Source organism: Mauremys mutica, chromosome 24 (genome assembly GCF_020497125.1).
Source record: "Mauremys mutica isolate MM-2020 ecotype Southern chromosome 24, ASM2049712v1, whole genome shotgun sequence".
Classification (NCBI taxonomy): Eukaryota; Metazoa; Chordata; order Testudines; family Geoemydidae; genus Mauremys; species Mauremys mutica.
The window spans coordinates 17,295,887-17,313,923 of NC_059095.1; the positions used below are offsets into that span (position 1 = coordinate 17,295,887).

The following is an 18,037-nucleotide window of genomic DNA, read 5'->3' on the forward strand; positions in this document are numbered from 1 at the left end:
TGACTAGGGTTTTTGATTTCAAAAGGGCTAACTTTAAAAATTTAAGGAAATTAGTTAAGGAAGTGGATTGGACTGAAGAATTCGTGGATCTAAAGGTGAAGGAGTCCTAGAATTACTTCAAGTCAAAGTTGCAGAAACTATCAGAAGTCTGCATCCCAAGAAAAAGGAAAAAATTCATAGGCAGGAGTTGTAGACCAAGGTGGATGAGCAAGCATCTCAGAGAGGTGATTAAGAAAAAGCCTACAAGGAATGGAAGATGGGAGGGATCAGCAAGGAAAGCTACCTTATTGAAGTCAGAACATGTAGGGATAAAGTGAGAAAGGCCAAAAGCCATGTAGAGTTGCAAAGGGAATTAAAACCAATAGTAAAAGGTTCTATAGCCATATAAATAAGAAAAAATCAAAGAAAGAAGAAGTGGGACCGCTAAACACTGAGGATGGAGTGGAGGTTAAGGATAATCTAGGCATGGCCCAACATCTAAAAAAATACTTTGCCTCAGTCTTTAATTAGGCTAATGAGTTGCTTAGGGATAATGGTAGGATGACAAATGGGAATGAGGATATGGAAGTAGATATTACCACATCCAAGGTAGAAGCCAAACTCGAACAGCTAAATCGGGGGGGCCCAGATAATCTTCATCCAAGAATATTAAAGGAGCTGGCACATGAAATTGCAAGCCCATTAGTAAGAATTTTTAATGAAACTGTAAACTCAGGGGTTGTACCATATGATTGGAGAATTGCTAACATAGTTCCTATTTTTAAGAAAGGGGAAAAAAGTGATCTTGGTAACTACAGGCCTGTTAGTTTGACATGTGTAGTATGCAAGGTTTTGGAAAAAATTTTGAAGGAGAAAGTAGTTAAGGACATTGAGGTCAATGGTAATTGGGACAAAATACAACATGGTTTTACAAAAGGTAGATCGTGCCAAACCAACCTGATCTCCTTCTTTGAGAAAGTAACAGATTTTTTTTAGACAAAGGATCTAATTTACCTCAATTTCAATAAGGCATTTGATACAGTTCCACATGGGGAATTATTAGCTAAATTGGAAAAGATGGGGATCAATATGAAAATTGAAAGGTGGATAAGGAACTGGTTAAAGGGGAGACTACAACGGGTAATACTGAAAGGTGAACTGTCAGGCTGGAGGGAAGTTACTAGTGGAGTTCCTCAGGGATTGGTTTTGGGACCAATCTTATTTAATCTTTTTATTACTGACCTTGGCACAAAAAGTGGGAATCTGCTAATAAAGTTTGTGGATGACACAAAGTTGGGAGGTATTGCCAATACAGAGAAGGACGGGGATATCATACAGGAAGATCTGGATGACCTTGTTAACTGGAGTAATAGTAATAGGATGAAATTTAATAGTGAAAAGTGCAAGGTCATGCATTTAGGGATTAACAAGAAGAAGTTTGGTTATAAATTGGCAGTTGGAAGGAAAAGAGGAGAAGGACCTTGGAGTATTGGTTGATCACAGGATGACTATGAGCCACCAATGTGATATGGCCATTAAAAAAGCTAATGAGGTTTTAGGATGCATCAGGCAAGGTATTTCCAGTAAAGATAAGGAAGTGTTAGTACCGTAATACAAGGCACTGGTAAGACCTCATCTGGAATATTGTGTGCAGCTCTGGTCTCCCATGTTTAAGAAGGATGAATTCAAACTGGAACAGGTACAGAGAAAGGCTACTAGGATGATCCAAGGAATGGAAAACCTGTCTTATGAAAGGAGACTAAAAGAGCTTGGCTTGTTTAGCCTAACCAAATGAAGGCTGAGGTGAGATATAGAGTGTCAGGGTTGGAAGGGACCTCAGGAGGTCATCTAGTCCAATCCCCTGCTCAAAGCAGGACCAATCCCCAACTAAATCATCCCAGCCAGGGCTTTGTCAAGCCTGACCTTAAAAACCTCTAAGGAAGGAGTTTCCACCACCTCCCTAGGGAACCCATTCCACTGCTTCACCACCCTCCTAGTGAAAAACTTTTTCCTAATATCCAACCTAAACTTCCCCCACTGCAACTTGAGACCATTACTCCTTGTTCTGTCATCTGCTACCACTGAGAACAGTCTAGATCCATTTTTTTTGGAACCCCCTTTCAGGTAGTTGAAAGCAGCTATCAAATCCCCCCTCATTCTTCTCTTCTGCAGGCTAAACAATCTCAGTTCCCTCAGCCTCTCCTCGTAAGTCATGTGCTCCAGCCCCCTAATCATTTTTGTTGCCCTCCGCTGGACTCTCTCCAATTTATCCACATCCTTCTTGTAGTGTGGGGCCCAAAACTGGACACAGTACTCCAAATGAGGCCTCACCAATGTTGAATAGAGAGGTATGACCACGTCCCTCGATCTGCTGGAAATGCCCCTACTACTTATACAGCCCAAAATGCTGTTAGCCTTCTTGGGAACAAGGGCACACTGCTGACTCGTATCCAGTTTCTCGTCCACTGTAACCCCAAGGTACTTTTCTGCAGAACTGCTGCCTAGCCATTCGGTCCCTCGTCTGTAGCAGTGCATGGGATTCGTCCGTCCTAAGTGCAGGACTCTGCACTTGTCCTTGTTGAACCTCATCATATTTCTTTTGGCCCAATCCTCTAATTTGTCTAGGTCCCTCTGTATCCTATCCCTACCCTCCAGCATATCTACCATTCCTCCCAGTTTAGTGTCATCTGCAAACTTGCTGAGGGTGCAGTCCACGCCATCCTCCAGATCATTAATAAAGATACTGAACAAAACCGGCCCCAGGACCAACCCTTGGGGCACTCCGATTGATACCGGCTGCCAACTAGACATGGAGCCATTGATCGCTACCTGTTGAGCCCAACGATCTAGCCAGCCTTATATCCATTCATCCAGCCCAGACTTCTTTAACTTGCTGTCAAGAATATTGTGGGAAACTGTATCATTGAGTACATGAGCTTTTCCCACATCCTCTGTCACTAGGTTGCCTCCCTCATTCAGTAAGGGGTTTCCTTGACTGTCTTCTTGTTGCTAGCATACCTGAAGAAACCCTTCTTGTTACTCTTAACATCTCTTGCTAGCTGCAACTCCATGTGTGATTTGGCCTTCCTGATTTCACTCCTGCATGCCTGAGCAATATTTTTATACTGCCCCTGGTCATTTGTCCAATCTTCCAATTCTTGTAAGCTTCTTTTTTGTGTTTAAGATTGGCAAGGATTTCACTGTTAAGCCAAGCTGGTCACCTGCCATATTTACTATTCTTTCTATACACTGGGATGGTTTGTTCCTGAAACCTCAATAAGGGATCTTTAAAATACAGGCAGCTCTCCTGGTCTCCTTTCCCCCTCATGTTATTCTCCCAGGGGATCCAATGTAGAGATATGATTGCTCTCTATAAATACATCAGAGGGATAAATACGAGGGAAAAAGAGGAATTATTTAAGCTCAGCACCAATGTGGACACAGGAACAAATGGATATAAACTGGCCATCAGGAAGTTTAGACTTGAAATTAGACGAAGGTTTCTAATCATCAGAGGAGTGAAGTTCTGGTTCCAAGGGGAGCAGTGGAGGCAAAAGACATACACCTCTACCTGGATATAACGCCACCTGATATAACACGAATTCGGATATAATGCGGTAAAGCAGCGCTCCGGGGGGGGTGGTGTCTGCGCACTCCGGCAGATCAAATCAAGTTTGATATAATGCGGTTTCACCTAGAACGCGGTAAGATTTTTTGGCTCACGAGTGTTAGGATATAGATATTCAAGCCTGTGTGCAAAGGCCTATACTTTAAGAATTTAAGTGTATTCGTATCACTTAGCTAGTTATAGAGGTATAAAAGAGAGAATCAAAATTATTGTCTATCTGTGTAAGGGCCTTCTTTCACTGCGACAGTCTAAGGCCTTGTTTAGTCATATTGAAATAAGGCAATCTGGGGCTGTTAGGAAGGTGATCCAATCTATCACCTCCAGAGAAAGGAAAGAGCCTAGAACTTGTAAAAGGAAATTTAGTTTGATAGTTTTCTGTCTGGTAAGAACTCACTTATCAATATACATTGCTGGAGAACCCTTATGTCTGTATAGATGTAGTTGTGAAATCCTCACTTCTGTATTGTTTTGTATGTTTATTTGCATGGTCTCTGTCTGGTTCTGTGATTGTTTCTGTCTTCTGTATAATTAATTTTGCTGGGTGTAAACTAATTAAGGTGGTGGGATATAATTGGTTAGCTAATCATGTTACAATACGTTAGGATTGGTTAGGTAAATTTTAGTAGAATGATTGGTTATGGTATAGCTAAGAATATTACTATATAAATTAGGGGCAAAAAGGAAGTAAGTTGGGATTTGAAAATAAGGAAAAAGGAACTTGGATTTAAGCTTGCTGGAAGTTCACCCCAATAAACATCGAATTGTTTCCACCTTCAGACTTCAGGTATTGTTGCTCTCTATTCATGTGAGAAGGACCAGGGAAGTGGGAGAGTGAAGGAATAAGCTCTCTAACATCTAGGACAGCGTTATATCGAGGTAGAGGTGTATCTGGCTTCAAGACTAAGCTTGATAAGTTTATGGAGGGGATGGTATGATGGGATAGCCTAATTTTGGCAATTAATTGATCTTTGACTATTAGCAGTAAATATGCCCAATGGTCTGTGATGGGATGTTAGATGGGGTGGGACCTGAGCTACTACAGATAATTCTTTCTTGGGTGTCTGGCTGGTGAGTCCTGCCCACATGCTCAGGGTTTAGCTGATCGCCATATTTGGGGTTGGGAAGGAATTTTCCCCCAGGGCAGATTGGAAGAGGCCCTGGGGGGGGTTTCACCTTCCTCTGCAGCGTGGGGCCTGGGTCACTTGCTGGAGGATTCTCTGCACCTTGAAGTCTTTAAACCACGATTTGACGACTTCAATGGCTCAGACATAGGTTAGAGGTTTGTTACAGGAATAGGTGGGAGAGATTCTGTGGCCTGCATTGTGCAGGAGGTCAGACTAGACGATCATAATGATCCCTTCTGACATTAAAGTCTATGAGTCTATGTGAATGTGTGGAGCGGGCTGGAGGAAATGCTTACCTTCAGATCGGTAAAGAGTGGTTTAATAATGTAGCTGCTGTGGCACCCAAATATTACAAAGGGGCACAATATCCAAACAAAACTAGCTTTAATTTCTCTGCTTAAGTCGCTTAAGCCACTTAAGTCTTTGAGGCTGTCTATACTTAGGGCTTGGCTACACTTGCAAGTTGCAGCGCTGGTAGAGGCTTTCCAGCGCTGCAATTAGTAACCGTCCACACCTGCAAGGCACATCCAGCGCTGCAACTCCCTGGCTGCAGCGCTGGCTGTACACCTGGCCAGGTTGGGGTGTAGCGATTGCAGCGCTGGTGATCCAGCGCTGCTCATCAAGTGTGGACACACACCAGCGCTTTTATTGGCCTCCAGGGAATAAGGAGATATCCCAGAATGCTTTTAACTAAATTACTCTCTTTGTTTTGTTATGCAGCCTCTCTTTGTTTTGTTGTGAACTCCGATCGGAGCTCCGTTGAACTGCTTATCTAAAAAAACAAACACTGATCACAGCAAACAGGAGCTATCTGTACCTGGCTGTGAACGATCAAATGAGAGGCAAGCAGTTTGCTTGACAGAGAAACAGCGTTGGATGCAGGCTGTTTGCAATTAAGACTAAGGGTTCGCAAACATTTTGTGATTTTTCAATCCAGGGAAGCTAACACACAGTGTTGGCTCCAAAAATCCACTCACTCTATCTTCCCCGCTCCCTGTCACAGTACACCACAGGGAGTGAGTGAAACAGCGGGGAGTCCGTGTTGGAGGCAGGCTGTTTGCAATTAAGAGTTAAGACTAAGGGCTCGCGAACATTTTGTGATTTTTAAATCCAGGGAAGCTAACACACAGTGTTGGCTCCAAAAATCCACTCTCTCTATCTTCCCCGCTCCCTGTCACAGTACACCACCCTCCACCCCCCTCTTTTGAAAAGCACGTTGTTGCCACTTGAATGCTGGGATAGCTGCCCATAATGCAGCACTCCCAACAGCGCTGTAAATGCTGCAAATGTGGCCACACACCAGCGCTGGTAGCTGTGAGTGTGGCCACACACCAGCGCTGGCCCTGCACAGCTGCACGACCAGCGCTGTAACTCCCAGCGCTGCAACTTTCAAGTGTAGCCAAGCCCTTAGGGTATGGCTACACTTGCGAGTTGCAGCGCTGGTGGAGGCTTTCCAGCGCTGCAATTAGTAAGTGGCCACACCTGCAGGGCACTTCCAGCGCTGCAACTCCCTGGCTGCAGCGCTGGCCGTACACCTCACTCAGCATGGGGAATAAGGATTGCAGCGCTGGTGCTGCAGCGCTGGTCATCAAGTGTGGCCACACACCAGCGCTGTTATTGGCCTCCAGGGTATAAGGGTGTATCCCAGAATGCTTTTAACTAAATTACTCCCTTTGTTTTGTTATGCAGCCTCTCTTTGTTTTGTTGTGAACCTCCGGAGCTCCGTTGCTACCGGAGCTGCTTATCAGCTCCTGTTTGCTGTGATCAATCTGTGAACAATCAAATGAGATCCTCCTCCCTGCGTGATTCACAGGGGTTGAGTGTTTGCATTTTGCTTGACCAGCAGCGAGAAAAGGAGTCATTCACAGGGGTTGAGTGTTTGCTTTGCTTGAGAGAAACAGGGGGAGGGGCCAGAGGGGGGAAAGAGAGTATGTTGGATGCAGGCTGTTTGCAGTTAACAGTAAGGGGGTGGGAAAATTTTCTGATTTTGCACAGTGTCAGTTCCAAAAATCCACTCCCCCCCCCCCCCGGTCCCTGTCACACTGCCCCACACCCCCCTCTTTTGAAAAGCACGTTGCTGCCACTTGAATCCTGGGATAGCTGCCCATAATTCATCACTCCCAACAGCGCTGCAAATGCTGCAAATGTGGCCACACTGCAGCGCTGGTAGCTGTGAGTGTGGCCACACACCAGCGCTGGCCCTGCACAGCTGGACGACCAGTGCTGCAACTACCAGCGCTGCAGATTTGTAAGTGTAGCCATACCCTGAGACTTTTACACAATTCTCCCACCATTCTTCTAGTACTGCTGCAGCTCCTCCAGGAATGGTGAGAGAGTTATTTTACTCTATTACTCCAACCCTATTTGGAGCAGCTTTAAACAACAATACTGAAAACACCTGCTTCTTACACTACACTTCCACCATTGCTAGCACTTACGCTAGACCAATTGGGGTGGTGGATGGAGGGAGGGAGTGGGAAGGAATTCACTACAATTCTTAGTGTCAATAAACTTGAGTATGACAAAATAAAGTAGCTGAAGCCAGAGAGATTCAAAAAGGTAACGTTTGTATGTACTGCACCCATTATAATATGTGGGTACATAGTACAAACATTAAAGTAAACAACTCTTCAACAACCGGTACAGATTAAACTCATTCCAACTTCTATTACCCCCACCTCCAAGTGAGATAACTACCTTCTGGCTGAAGGCCTAGATTAAGAAAGCCATACAGCGAGAACACACTCTTCTTTCAGGGCATCCTTAAAAATAATAATACTCAATCTCTAAGAGGAAAGAGATCCCTGTGCAGAGACCCCTACCTCCCGTGCTGTCCTTCGCTGCCTGCTTTCAAGGAGGTAAAGCCCAGGGTAGACAAGCATTCCAGCAGAATGCAACTGTCACAATCAGGCACAGAGAGGCTGTCATGGAGTCCCCGGGCGATGCTCTGGAACTGCTCCCCACAAAGCCAGGCAGGACTTTGGGGAGCCTCCTCACCCTTGGAGCAGACTGTCTGCAGGGCAAGAAGCTCACACGGCTTCACCTCCTGGGTCTCTCCTTGGAGCATTCAGCATCCTCTGCCCCTCCGTGTGCTTCCCACAGCGAGTCCGCCCAGCGGGGTCCTGGGGAAGCCAGAGGGTCCTTTACCCCCACTTTGCTTCGCAGTCAGACATGACTTTTAGCCAGCTAGTAAAACAGAGGTTTATTAGATGACAGGAACACGGTCTAAAACAGAGCATGTAGGTACAGAGAATGGGACCCCTTAGCCGGGTCCATTCTGGGGCCCATCGAGGCAGACCACCCCATCTGCCCTCACTTCCAGTCCCCAGCCAGCTCCAAACTGAAACCCGCTCCAGCCTTTGTCTCTTTCCCAGGCCAGGAGGTCACCTGATCTCTTTATTCACCTTTAGCTATTCCCTTGCAGGTGAAGGGCCCCAGCCATTTGTTGCTAGGATACAAAATGTCAGCAATTTATGCACACTGGAGACATCGGAAATGCATAGGGGAAACTGAGGCACTCACACAGTATTTAGAGGAAACATTAAGAACAATCCCACTTCGTCACAGAGGCATCTCAGAGATCAGCCAGGGCCTAACCAATTTCAGGCTATATGACACAAATTACCACAGTACAATGCAATGCAGAAGTGTAAAAGGGTCCAAGTGACACCTGCAGTGGTGAATATTAACATTAGAAAACTTTACTTCCTTCTTTCAATCCACGTCTAATTCATAAAGATAACCCTGACTCCAAAAACTCCTCTCCACTGATACTCTCCTCTTCTCCCCACCCCCTAAGACATTTCTAACATCCTCCTAGTCATTTATTACCCTAATTCCTCTTTTTACGCCCTTCCTTTTCCTATCATTCTGTCCTACTTTCTCACCCTCTCTCCCTACATCAAAGCCATTGTCAATAAGTTTTTTTGCCTGTGCCAAGCTCTCTAAACTCTGTCACAGTACAGTAGAACCTCAGAGTTACGAACACCAGAATTACAAACTGACCAGTCAACTACACACTTCATTTGGAACCAGAAGTATACAATCAGGCAGAAGCAGAGACAAAAAAAATAAAAACATTAAAAAAAAGGAAATACAGTACTGGGTTAAACAAATTACTAAAAAATTAAAAGGAAAGCAGCATTTTTCTTTTGCATAGTAAAGTTTCAAAGTTGTATTAAGTCAATGTTCAGTTGCAACACTTTTGACAGAATAGACATAATGTTTTGTTCAGAGTTGCGAACACTTCAGAGTTATGAGCAACATCCACGGTGTTCGTAACTCTGAGGTTCTACTGTACAATGCCCCTTTCCTTTCACCCTGACTAAATACAACTCCATCTATAGCAGGGGTCAGCAACCTTTCAGCAGTGGTGTGCCGAGTCTTCATGTATTCATTCTAATTTAAAGTTTCGTGTGCCAGTAATACATTTTAACATTTTTAGAAAGTCTCTTTCTATAAGTCTATAATATATAACTAAGCTATTGTTGTATGTAAAGTAAATAAGGTTTTTAAAATGTTTAAGAAGCTTCATTTAAAATTAAATTAAAATGCAGAGCCCCCCGGATAGCTGGCCAGGACCCGGGCAGTGTGAGTGCCACTAAAAATCAGCTCGCATGCTGTGCCATAGGTTGCCTACCCCTGATGTATAGTTTCCCTTTCCTTAGTAAAAGGCTTGAGAAAAGCATACACCACCTGCAAAGGCTGTCTCGAGTCCACACCTGTTAAAACTAACCATACCCCAGTATACAAAATAGAGCTGTTCTGTACATTGAATTTCCTGGAATGTACATTGAATTTCCTCACATAAACTTAAGTTTTCCCATATAGTTTTATTGCACAGAATATGAACAACAGCTGCCTCTACTGATACATTACACACATTCAAGTGAAAATGATACCCTATCTGAAATATGAGGATGGCTGTCAGGGTATAATCTTCCTTCGTGATACAAGACTACAACACTATGAGCACTATGGGAAATAACTGAAAGGCAAAATACAAAAAAAAAAAACTCTGAAAAAGCTCCACCTTCTCCCAGATTAAGCTCTCAGCTGAACCCGGCAGCATACTAAGGATGCTATAGGCTCAACTGCAAAAATCTTCCAACTCACAGACTCTCCTTCAAGTTGCTCCAACAAGACAGTAGGGATAGCTCAGTGGTTTGAGCATTGGCCTGCTAAACCCAGGGTTGTAAATTCAATCCTTGAGAAGGCCATTTAGGGAACTGGTGTAAAAATGTGTCTGGGGATTGGTCCTGCTTTGAGCAGGAGGTTGGACTAGCTGACCTCCTGAGGTCCCTTGCAACCCTAATCTTCTATGAAATAACTGCAGATAAAGTTTCTCTTCAGGATGTAAGGGACTGAAAATATTATACCACCATTATATAAAATCAAGATTATACCCTCACTTTAAATGCTGAGTTTGATTTTGGTCATCTTATACAGCAGAAACAAGCACTGTCTTTGATGTGAGCCTCCACCATTTGGGCTCGGTGCGGATCATTGGATAGCATTGACATAGCTTGGAGGAAGACCTCCCAGTTTGAAAATACCAGGCTGTCACCACTCCAAGAAGGGGGAGGCCCAGTCTCAGGCTTCCCCCGACAGCTGTCTGATAACCAGGCTCACCTTTGCACAATAGTAGCATAGCACTAAGGCTGCATCATGAACAGGAAGCGGCACTGGGCAATTACCATCAAACTGTTCCAGAAGATGGACTGGGGAACAGGGCTCCGCGAGAGCCATGTCTGAAATGTGGCATTTTCAGCATGCAACTGTCTGACTTGCTCCTGCTGGTTTCCTGAGGTCACTTGGACAACCTATGTCTGCAGGGCTTGGGTGTCCACCTGAAGACAGGCAGCCCACTCGAATGTGTCCAGTGCTCCCAAAGGGTTAGCCAGATCCATTCTGCTGGCACCACCAGGCTCATTTCTCTGGTGTAAGTGGTCCATGCACACTGTCACCACTGGGAAGTGGGCATCCTACCTAGTAGCTGGAATAGGAGTTGGAAGTCAGGCCAGGTCAGATACCAGGAGGTCAGAGTCTGAGATATGCCAGAAGGCAGACCGAGAGAGATGTCAGGAGGCAGGCATGGCGAGGTTACCAGTTAATAAGAGTCAGGCTGCAGGAGCAGGTAGCACAAGGGAAGCAGTCCTAAGCAGGGGAAACCAACTCACATGGACAACTTCCTGGTCCTGTGCTTCATTAAAATAGAAGCAGGGAACCAATCAGGAGCCCCAGAGTTCTGCCAGTCAGATCCCATCACTGGAGTCCTCTGTTGGAATTGAGCTTCTGGTTCTGGCAACTGTTAGCAGGTCACCTGGTGGCAGGCTGGAACTTACTAATGCTTAAGAGCCCTATGGACCAGGGTTCCAGACCTCTGGTCCCTCACAGTGTGTGCCAAGATCACAGGCGACTCTGCTCCACATCTTCTTGCCTCTGTGTGAGCTTGAATAAGTGGGGAAGAGACCTACCTCTCTAGGAGAAGGGGGTCTGAGTCCCTGCCCCCTCTCTAGTATCTGAGAATGCGTCCACACAACCAACCCTATTCTGTTGACTTTAAGGGCTCTTAAAATCGACTTCTGTGCTCCTCCCTGATGAGGGGAATAGCACTAAAATCAACCTTGCTGGGTCGAATTTGGGGTAGCGTGGACGCAAATCGACTGTATGGCCTCTGGGAGCTATCCCAGAGTGCTCCATTGTGACTGCCCTGGACAGCACTTTGAACTCCGATGCACTAGCCAGGTACACAGGAAAAGCCGCAGGAACTTTTGAATTTCATTTCCTGTTTGGTCAGTGTGGCGAGCTCAGCAGCACAAGTGACCATGAAGTCCCCCCAGAATCATAAAGCGTAGAATGTTTCTACACTCCCCCTATCATCTCCATCCCTGAGGTTATCGCAGATTAGAAGGTGAAAAAAATGCACTCGCGATGACATGTTTTCCGAGCTCATGCAGTCCTCCTGCACTGATAGGGCACAGCTTAATACATGGAGGCATTCAGTGGCAGAGGCCAGGAAAGAATTAAGTGAGCACGAAGAGCAGAGGCAGGACACGATGCTGAGGCTAATGGGGGAGCAAACGGACATGATGAAGCATCTGTTGGAGCTGCAGGAAAGCCGACAAGAGCACAGACCCCCACTGCATCCACTGTATAGCTGCCTACCCTCCTCCCCATGTTCCATAGCCTCCTCACGCAGAAGGCTGTCATTCAAACAGTTTGATTTTTAGTGTGGCTACAATAAGCAATGTGGCCTTGTCCTTCCCTCCTCCCCCACCCCACCTGAGCTACATTGTCCGTTATCTCTCTCTCTTTTTTTTTTTTTGTAATTAATAAAGAAAGAATGCATGGTTTTCAAAACAAGTTACTTTATTTCAAAGGGGGGAGGGAGGTTGGCTTACAGGGAATTAAAATCAACAAAGGGGGCGAGTTTGCATCAAGGAGAAACACACACAAGTGTCACACTGAAGCCTGGCCAGTCATGAAACTGGTTTTCAAAGCCTCTCTGATGCGCAGCGCGCCTTGCTGTGCTCTTCTAATCACCCTGGTGTCTGGCTGCTCAAAATCGGACGCGAGACGATTTGCCTCAACCTCCCACCCCGCCATAAACATCTCCCCCTTACTCTCACAGATATTATGGAGCATACAGCAAGCAGCAACAACAATGGGAATGTTGGATGTACTGAGGTTTGACCTAGTGAGCAAACACCACCAGCAAGCTTTTAAACATCCAAAGGCACATTCTACCACCATTCTGCACTTGCTCAGCCTATAGTTGAACTGCTCCTTACACTACTGTCCAGGCTTCATGAGCCATGGGAGCGAGGGGTAGGCTGGGGTAGGTGTGACTGCGCAGTGCTGCTGGCTGGGAGAGCAGCCTGAGGCAGAAGCCTCCAGCTCGCATGATATTCCAGGCAGGACTGAATCTCCATGAGATGAAACTTAAAGAAGAGAATGACCTGGAGTGTCTGCCTTCAATTCGGTGTTCTAAGAGGAGGATAGCCATGTCTGTCAAGGCACCCCTCACCGAGATCTGCCAGGAGCACCCAGGAGACATACGACAGCTGTCAGTCCTACTGCACCATGAAGGCAAGGAACTGCTGCTATGTAGCAATGCAGTACCGCGTCTGCCAGCAGCACCCAGGAGACGTACGGTGACGGTGAGCTGAGCAGGCTCCATGCTTGCTGTGGTATGGCGTCTGCACGGGTAACCCAGGAAAAAAGGCACGAAACGTTTGTCTGCCATTGCTTTCACGGAAGGGAGGGAGAAAGGAAGGGGGGCTGACGACATGTACCCAAAACCACCCGCAACAATGTTTTTGCCCCATCAAGCATTGGGAGCTTAACCCAGAATTCCAATGGGCAGCGGAGACTGCGGGAACTGTGGGATAGCTGCCCACAGTGCACCACTCTGTAAGTGAACGCTAGCCACGGTAGTGAGGACGCACTCCGCCGACTTAATGCGCTTAGTGTGGATATATGCAATCGACTGTATAAAATCGGTTTCTAAAAATCGACTTCTATAAAATCAGCCTAATTTCGTAGTGTAGACATACCCTTAATGCCGCACAATCTTTAATGCATATATCCTCACAAAACCCGTGTAGAGAGTGGGAGCTTCACAAAGGAACTTAGGTGTGGTGACACTGAGCATTGCTGTGCCTGGAAAATGATGGAGATTCACAAAGCCTGAGATCAAAGTTATATTGACTCAAAATTACATTAGCATACAGCCAATGCAGTTAGTACAACACTTCTGCAAATGCATACATGGCTCCTTGCGTTGGCAGTGTACATATTCACCAGGAGTGCTTGTATCAATGCAGAGTGCAATACACCTTGGGCCGGTATCCCACTATGCAACTCGCCACTATCAGGAAGTGAAGACAGGAAACTGTGCAGCCTGGAAAGACTCCAGTTGGAAGAGAGAGAAACAAGGATCTCCACCAAGAAAGGCAACAGCTGGGGAGCTGGAAGCATGAGAATAGGTGCCCTTGCTGGACCCCTGAGGGGAAATAAAGGTGCAGTTGCCCTGAACTGTGACTGAGACAGGATCTGTTTTACTTGATACTATTCTCTGAACATCCATAACAAAATCCCAGGAGAATTTAGGTCATCATAAGAAGGCAAAGAGAGTGATTTTCCCCATTATGTCCAGATGTTACTCAAGAGACAATAGCTGCACAAAACTTGCTTCATGATAACAATCAGTAGGAGTGAAACCAGCTGTTTTGTACCCTTCACAGTTCCCCTGATGTATGTCTGATGAGCTACTAGAGTTATTTATTAATATTTTCATAGCACCTAGGAAGCCCAAGTTATGGACTATGACCTGTGTTCCCTCAGAGCTGTGTGGTCACGCGGCCGCCCAGGCATGCTGCGCACTTGATTTGCAGAGCCACATATATGGCAGCTTTTGTGTTCAGGTGCACGTTGCTCCTGCCCTCTGCCTTGGAGCCCATGGCCAGCTGCTCCCAGGACCCTCCTGCTTGCTGTGCAGAGCGAGGGGGGGGGTAAGGGGGCGCTGATGTCAGGGTGCCCCCCACCCATGTACCCCATCTCTGTAGAGCAAGGGAGGGGGTGATGGGGCTGAGGAGCAGAGAGCTCAGCTGCTGCGGTCTGAGCCTTCTGGTGTGAGTGTCTTAAAGAGACAGCACAGGGTCTCTCATAGACTTCCCCAGCAGCCAGCACACACACATTCTGTCTCTCTCTCTCTCTCTCACTTACACACACACAACCACACACACTGTCTCCTTCAAACTCAACTCCCAACACGTACTTGTGTTGTTGTTATTGCTTGGTACTTCCTGCAATGCACATATATTTTCTGTAATTTTATTCTTTCAAAGTGCTGTTATTTTAGGTTTTTGACTGGTCAATGCATTTCATAATTTTATTTCTCTCTTATGCTTAAATTTAATTCTTTGAGTTCTAAAGTGCCTAACCTGTCCTGGCTGGAGTAATTATCCCTATGGTAACTTTTTAAAAATATATATTGTATCTAGGTTTTTTGTTTCTACTGGTGGCGCACATCTGCACATTAAATCGATATTGGTGACCATAACAAAATTCATTCCAGACAGGGATGGAAAAAATTAGAGGGAACATGGATTATGACCCCATTGTATTTAGGCATCATACAAACTCAGAACTAAAAAGATCGATTGTAAGCTCTTTGGGGCAGGGGTTAAGTATAAGAAAATATACAACAAATGGTTGCAGACAGGTTGGTGAGTACAGGGAAACAGAGAAAATAATGGTCAGTATCATAAGCAGTGGTCTCAGCACATCAGCAACCTAACCATTGTCAAGTTTGTTTGTTTGGTTGGTTTTTTTTGGTAGGCATCACAGCAAAGGAGAAATTTTAAGGGGGTTTTGTAGGAGAATAATGAGTTTGTTGTGCTGATGTTTATTGGGAGCGCCTCTCAAATGTGAGGGGTAGCATGGAAGAAAGCAAGAAGTTGCTTGTTAGAAAATTTAACAAAGACTGAGAATTTCAGAACATCAAGAAAAAATGTCCACTGTTGTACTTATGCAGGATTAAGTATTCCAATCCACACCTCCTTCTCCCCAGAGTACACCAGGGCCGCCCAGAGGATTCCGGGGGCCCGGGGTCTTCGGCGGCGGGGGGCCCTTCCGTTCTGGGACCCGCCGCCGAAGTGCCCGAAGACCCGCGGCGGGGGCCCCCCCGCCGCCGAATTACCACCGGAGCGGGACCCGCCGCCAAAGCGCAGCCCGGTCTTTGGCGGTAATTCGGCGGCGGGGGGGCCCCCGCCGCGGGTCTTCGGGGCACTTCGGCGGCGGGTCCCAGAACGGAAGGGCCCCCCCGCCGCTGAATTACCGCCGAAGACCGAGCTGAACTTCGGTGGCGGGTCCCGCTCCGTCTTCGGCGGTAATTCGCCGGCGGGGGGTCCTTCCGCTCCGGGGCGGAAGGACCCCCCCCGTGCTGGCGAAGACCGGGAGCGAAGAAGCTCCTACGCCCGGCCCCGCAAGAGTTTTCCGGGCCCCCCGGAGCGAGTGAGGGACCCCACTCCAGGGGCCCCGAAAAACTCTCGTGGGGGCCCGTGGGGCTCGGGGCCTGGGCCAAATTGCCCCTTTTGCCCCCCCCTCTGGGCGGCCCTGGAGTACACAGGCAGGACTCCCATGAGTGGGAAGGGAAGACGATGTTTTCAGGAACTATTGAAAGACACAGAATCATAGACTTTAAGGTCAGAAGGGATCATTGTGATCGTCTAGTCTGACCTCCTGCACAACGCAGGCCACAGAATCTCTCCCACCCACTCCTGTAACAAACCCCTAACCTATGTCTGAGCTATTGAAGTCCTCAAATCATGGTTTAAAGCAGGGGTTTCAAACACGTGGCCCGCATGCGGCCCGCGGGGCTATTTCCTGGGGCCCGCCCCCGCCCCCCCGGCCTACCTCCAGGCCAGGGGTGGGCAAACTACAGCCACAGGATTGCCCCCCTTGAGCCTCATGCCACTCCCTGAAGCGGCTGGCATCACATCCCTGTGGCGGGGGGAGGAGGGGGGGAAGCTAAACCCTGAGCACGTAGGCAAGACTCACCAGCCAGACACCCAGGAAAGAATTCTCTGTAGTAACTCAGATCCCACCCCATCTAACATCCCATCACAGGCCATTGGGCATATTTACCGCTAATAGTCAAAGATCAATTAATTGCCAAAATTAGGCTATCCCATCATACCATCCCCTCCATAAACTTATGGTTTTGTCAACACTAAAGGTATGTCTACACTAGAAACCTAAGCTGAGGTATATTAGGTTGACTTACAGCCACCACAGTCAAATGTCCACACTATCCTCCTTGGGACAGTGGTGCACATCCTAACTAGGAGCACTTCCCCCAACCTAAGAGGGGAAGCATGGGCAGAGGTGAAAGTAAGCTGGTACATCCGGCACGCTATGCTGGATTGGACCAGCTTCTCCGGCAGTGATTTAAAGGGCCTGGGACTCCCCGCAGGGGCTGGAGCTCCGGGCCCTTTAAATCGCTGCTGGAGCCCTGGGACCCCGGCAGCCGGGCTCCCACCATGATTTAAAGGGCCCGGAGCTCCACGGCAGCCAAAGCCCCAGGCCCTTTAATTTGCCCCTGAGCCCTGGGGCTCCCAGCCACCTCTGCAACTGATAGCTCCAGGGTGATTTAAAGGCCCTGGGAGTCCCAGCCACAGCCCATTGCCCCAGGGCCTTTAAATATTGAAAGGCCCCACCTCTTCCGGTTGAAACCCTGCCCTCGCTCAGGATTCCAACATACCGGTAAGTCCTTTAAGTTACTTTCACCCCTGAGCGTGGGAAGCTGAGAGCCTGGTTCTCAGTTCCATTGACAGCTCCCTGCCAGGAGTCTAGCTGCCCCACAGGCCCCCAGGCAGCTGGTCCCCCCTCTTTGTCCCCCCCCCCCAGCTTCTGGCCCTGACTCCCAGCTGGGAGCAGGGTCCACCCACCCAGCTCTCCAGAGAATCAGGGGCTTTCTTGTCAATTTCACAGCTCCTGCCATGAAATTGACAAGACGGGATGTGAGGGACACAGTGTCTACATAGACACTACCTCACCCAACTACACCAACATAAGCCTTACATCTCTCATGGAGGTGGAGTTATTATGTTGGTGTAGTAGAGCACTTACATCAGTGGGAGGAAGGCTGGAGTGTAGACACTGACATAGCTGAGTCGACATAAGCTGCATTACGTCTACCTCTGTAGCATAGACCAGCCTTAAGAAAACCGTAATGGGAAATCCCAACATATGGCATGATGGGGAAGAAACTTATTGAAGTCCCAGTTTAGCTTACTAATGGACATGGTCTCTGTTCCCTCCCACATCTAGGCTACTGATGCAGCAGCACCACTGTAAACTCTCTAGTGTAGCGGCTCTAAACTGATGGGAGAGAGTTCTCCCATTTACTTAATTTATCCACCCTTAAAGAAATGCGGTAGCTACGTCGTCAGGAGAAGCTCTTCCGCCAGCATAGCACTATCCACACAAGTGCTTAGGTCGGTGTAACTTATGTCGCTTCAGGGGATGGCATATTCACACCCTGAGAGACATAAATTATACCAACTTAAGTGGTAGTATAGATATAGCCTTACTATAGTTTTATTATTGCAGTCTGGTGAAGAAGCCTGTCTTTGTACCTGAACTCCATTTTGCAGATGTCTCCACGTTTATTTTCTGTCTCTGTATAGTGCTGTATATGGTTTTCATGGCTTCCTACAAATCAAGGACATTCCAGCTTTGACTGGTCTTGAACTAGGGTGACCAGACAGCAAGTGTGAAAAATTGGAACAGGGGATGG

At 47.1% G+C, this 18,037-nt stretch overlaps 1 protein-coding gene across 4 annotated transcripts in view; it reads right to left on the reverse strand.

The window, feature by feature from the left end:
* SPPL2B (signal peptide peptidase like 2B) overlaps positions 1–18,037 on the reverse strand; it is a 141,545-nt gene that overhangs the window by 122,756 nt on the left and 752 nt on the right. The window contains exon 2 of one of the 4 annotated variants that reach the window (XM_044999088.1): positions 17,877–17,952. The exons of the other annotated variants lie outside the window; for them this stretch is intronic. The gene's annotated coding sequence lies outside the window, so the exon portion shown is untranslated. The remainder of the gene's footprint in view (positions 1–17,876; positions 17,953–18,037) is intronic. 4 annotated transcript variants of the gene reach the window in all.